We start from the raw sequence: 5,000 nt of genomic DNA on the forward strand, positions 1-5,000 counted from the left end.
TGGTTTAGGTTCGTCAACGTTTTAAAATTGACCTACTGTTGTAGGTTTTAAAGAACTATGTGTTGGAGACAAACTTGCTTACGGCCACACCCCCCTGATCACTTCAGAGCAGAGTTGGTGTGAGGACAGAGAGGTGTAACGGATTGCAGGAGCTGTATACCACCCTTTTGTTTTTTTGATTTCACGGAACATTTTAACCTGTTCTAATTACTTGTTTGGAGGCGATCACTTTCACCCCTAACATCCTTTGATGTTAGGGGGGGATTGCTTTTCTGTGGAGCTCTTTTGGACTAACTAAAATGGCTGACGACAGCAGGGAGACTCCAAACAAAGAGGGGCCATGCGGCCATGAAAATGAGGAAGAAGAAAGTGGCAGCAAGAAGTACTGCAGAAGTTTGACAGTGATGGTGGTGGTGGAAGGAAGGGAGGAGATTTCAACCATGGATGTCCTTAGGGCAATTAAAAAAGAATGTGGAATTGTGGTTGGGTGCAGAGTGCGAGGACCGAACAAGCTGGAGGTGACTATGGAGACAGAGCAGGGGAAAAGGAGGGTCCTGGACGGTATCAAATATGGGAATGCCACCATAATGGGACGGGAGATGAACAGCGACGAGATGGTCGTCTCTTTTTTACATTTGCCGGTGTACATAACGGATGACCAGATCCATAACCGCCTGAAAGAGTGGGGAGTTGGAGTGGCATCTGCTATTAAGAGGAGGATGTGGCCAGGGACGGATGTGGCGGATGGGACTCGGTACCTAAAAGTGCAATTTACTGACGAGGTGAGATCTCTCCCATATTCTACACGCTTTCAGACCGTGGAGGGATTCGAACATTTTAGGGTTATCCATGATAGGCAGGAGAGAATATGCAGGCTGTGTCTGAAGCCTGGGCATATTTTCCGTGATTGCCCGGATTTCAAATGCTACAAGTGTGGCGGAAGAGGACACTATGCCCGTGAGTGTGGGAGAGAAGAAGAGGATGAGTTTGATAACAGGAGAGCAGAGGCATCGGAGGAAGAAGAAGGACATGGTGGTGGGAGTGGATGGGAGAGTGCGGAGGTGCAGGTTGTGACGCAGACTGAGGAGAAGAGCCAGCCGGCAAGTGCCTCCAGAGAGATGGCGGGGGAGAACCTGGAGGAGGAGTCAGAGGAGAGACGGAGGGAAGGTGAGAAGGAGACTACGGTGCCGAAGTCTGGCAAGATAATTGGAGGAGCCCAGCCCAAGGGAGCATCTGAGTCGAAGAGGGGAGCACCTGAAAAGTCGGGAGAAATGGAGGGAGGTCAAGGTGGGAGATGTGCACAGGACAAGGGGGAGGAGATGGTTGTGGAAGGACAGGTGGGAGAGAAAAGAAAGGCAGAGGCATTAAGGAATGGAAAATCCAGTGAAGAAAGGAGGAAGAAGGTGTGAAGCGGGTAAGGTTAGCATGTTGTCTTTGTATGTTGTTTGGTTTTGTCTCATGGTCACCGTCTTATCATTTAATGTAAACGGGTTAAGAGATATGGGGAAATTGAATAACATTTTGAAATTGTATGAATCTGATTTTATGTGTATACAGGAAACAAACTGGGATGATGGGATTGTAGAAAAGGTGAAGAAGAGGTGGAAGGGGGGGTTGTATTACAGTAATGGAGCAGTAAACGCAAGGGGGGTAGCAATTCTTGTGAATATGAATATAGTTCATAACGTAGTGCAGGTGTATAAGGATAGTAGAGGGAGGCTAGTAAGTATAGAGTTTGATTATGTTGATAGGAGGTTTAGGTTAGTGAATGTATATATGCCTGTCGTCGAGGGGGAGAAAAGGCAGGTTATTGTTGAATTGAAGCCGCTGTGTACTCCCGACTGCATAGTGACAGGTGATTTCAACATCAAATTAAGTAGGTTAGATGTGGGGAAAGATGGAGTGTTTAGGGTGGAGAAATCCAGGAAAATGTTAGTGGAGATGATAGAGGAAGGGAAATTAGTAGATGTGTGGAGGTATTATAATTTGGATAGGAGGGAGTACTCAAGAAGGCAGGTAAGGGAGGGGCAATTGAAGCAGTCTAGGATAGATTTTGTGTTGGTAAAAGAGGATATTATGAGATTTATAGATGATACTAGGTATAAGTTTAATACGCTAAGTGACCATGCTGCTTTATTGTTCAAGATTAGAGGGAGGAGAGGAGAGGGAGGAGGGGGACAGTGGATAATGAATGATAGTATTTTGGAGGATAAGGAATATCGTAGGCAAGTGAGGAGGTTATTAATGGAGAGACTTGACTATATAAACAGTATTGAAGAAGATAGTATAGATGTGGGGGAATGGTGGGAAACAATAAAGGGAGAGGTTAAGATTTTGAGTATAAGATATTCTAGGAAAAGGAACAGGCAACGGAGGGAGAAAGAAAGGGTGCTTCGGGAGGAATTGAATAGGGAACTGAGTAGAGCTGAGGATGAGCCAGGGTACAATATAGAGGGGTTTTTGAGGGTCAGGGCACAATTGGCAAAGTTCGAGAGGGATAAATGTAGGGGAGCAATTTTAAGGAGTAAGGCAAAATACACGTTAGAAGGAGAGCGATGCACGGCATTCTTTCTAGGGCAGGAAAAGAGGAAGCAAAGTAGGACATATATATCAGAGTTAGTGGATGGTGAAGGGAAGACAGTCACGGACTATGTGGAGGTGTTGGAGACAGTGTCACAATATTTTACAGAATTATTTAAGAAAGGTGAGGTAGATGAGGGGGCCATGAATGAAGTGTTGGAGAATATCGATAAAAGGATAGGAATTGAGGATAAAGAGATGTGTGAGGGGGATATAGCGGAGTGTGAGATACAGGGGGCGATAGAGGGACTGCAAGCTGGGAAGAGTCCAGGGAGTGATGGGTTAGGAGGGAGGTTTTACAAAGAGTATAGGGATTTATTAGGGCCAATATTATTGAAAGTTTATAGACATATAGAGAGAGGCAAGAGATTGCCAAGGACTATGGGATTAGGGGTGGTAACCTTGATTTATAAGAACAAAGGGAGCAAATCAGAATTAGAAAACTACAGGCCGATAAGTGTATTAAATAATGATTATAAAATTTTGACTAAGGTTTTAGCGAATAGGATAAAGAATGTGATTGGTGGAATTATAGACATATCACAAAGCTATAATATACCGGGGAGGGATATAGCTGACAATATTAGTACTATAAGGGAGGTGATCAAGTATATGAAGCATGATGGGAGGGGGGGGGTAGTGTTAAGTTTAGATTTAAGTAAGGCTTTCGATAGGGTGGAACACAGGTTTTTATTTAAGATATTAAAGGGATTTGGTTTTGGGGAGCGGATGGTTGGATGGATTAAGTGTATATATGGGGAAGCCAGGAGCTGTGTGAAAATAAATGGGGTTTTAACAGACAGCTTCAGGTTAGAGAGGTCAGTGAGGCAGGGGTGCCCCCTAAGTCCAATATTATATGCCTTATCAGTAGAACCAATGGCGAGTATGATCAGGAATAACATGGGGGTAAAGGGAATAGAGCTAGAGCCAGGGCAGACTGTCAAGATAAGTAGTTATGCAGATGACACAACCATTATGGTGAGGGATAAAGAGAGTATAGAGAAGGCTTTGGAGTTAATGGATGTATATGGGAAGGCAGCGGGGGCTAAGGTAAACGTAGGGAAGTCAGAGGTTATGTATATAGGGGATGTAGAGAGAAGTGAGTTAGGGTTTAAGGTTAGAGAGGATTGTATAAAGATGTTAGGGGTGTATTTAGGGGTAAGGGAGGTGGTGGGGAGAGATTTGACATGGACAGGGGTTTTGAACAAAATGAAAAGCGTGTGCAGGTTATGGAGGAATAGAGGGTTAAAGCTGAAGGGCAAAGTAGTGGTCATAAATTCTCTAGTGTTGTCAGTGTGTGTGTATGTGCTAAGAGTACTGGATATGCCAGAATGGGTTAAAAAAGATATGCAGAAAATAATAGTGGATTTCCTGTGGGAAGGGAAAGGGGTGAGGATTGCATATAAAACCTTGATTGGGAAAATGAAACAGGGAGGTTTAAAACTGACAGATCTGGGAGTTAGGCAGAATGCTATAAGAATAAAAACTGTCATTAAATATCTTTTTGGAGAAGGTGAACATGGTTGGAAAATAATTTTTAGACAGCAGTTGCAAAAGGTTGGGAGGATGGGGGACAGCTTTTTCCTAATGAAGAGCAAAAGAACAATGACCCTGGGGATGTCAGAGGTGTTTAAAGAGGCATTAGAAGCATGGGGTAACTTCATTGAAAATATAAATTACGAGTGTGAAGAATTAAAGGATATTATAAACCAACCGCTATTCATGAACAAGAAAATAAGGCATAATAATAAGGAACTGTATCATAAGCTACTTTATGATGCTGGTATTCGACAGGTTAGGGATGTAATGTATGAGGTCATACCGGGGTTTTTGAGGGTTGAATGCATTTATGATAGTGCGTGTGAGGTGGAGGAAGAAGTGAGCAGGAAAGAAATCGAGGGTATTTACAGTAGGATTAAAGACTGTATACCTGAGAGATGGAGGGACATTATAGATAGGAACATAGTTAAGGAGAAAACAAAACAGATACCCAATTTATATGTGGTGAAGGAGGGTGGGAGGAAGAGCTTAAGAGAAGTGACTGTAAAAAACATATATGATATATTGATAAAGAAGGAATTTAAGGCCCCAGCAGCAGAAAGGGTGTGGGGGGAGGTGTTCCCCCAGCTGGAGAAGGAAAATATATGGGCAAGTCTGAATGTAACATATAATAGCCTTGAGTGTGAAAACAGTGACTTTATGATGCGACATAACAGAATATACACAAAAGTGGTGCTGCATAAAATAAATGATGACATAAGTGGGGAGTGTGATGTGTGTAATGGTGGCCATGAGACTTTTTTGCATTACTTTTTGGACTGTAGGGAGTTGCAGGGATTTTTTGGTTATCTGAAACAACTGCTAACCGCCCATTGTGAATTGGACAAGGACGGGTTGGTGAATTGGAGAACTGTGTTTTT

Source organism: Anarhichas minor, unplaced genomic scaffold, assembly GCF_050575085.1.
Source record: "Anarhichas minor isolate MPS153535 unplaced genomic scaffold, ASM5057508v1 ptg000037l, whole genome shotgun sequence".
Lineage (NCBI taxonomy): Eukaryota > Metazoa > Chordata > Actinopteri > Perciformes > Anarhichadidae > Anarhichas > Anarhichas minor.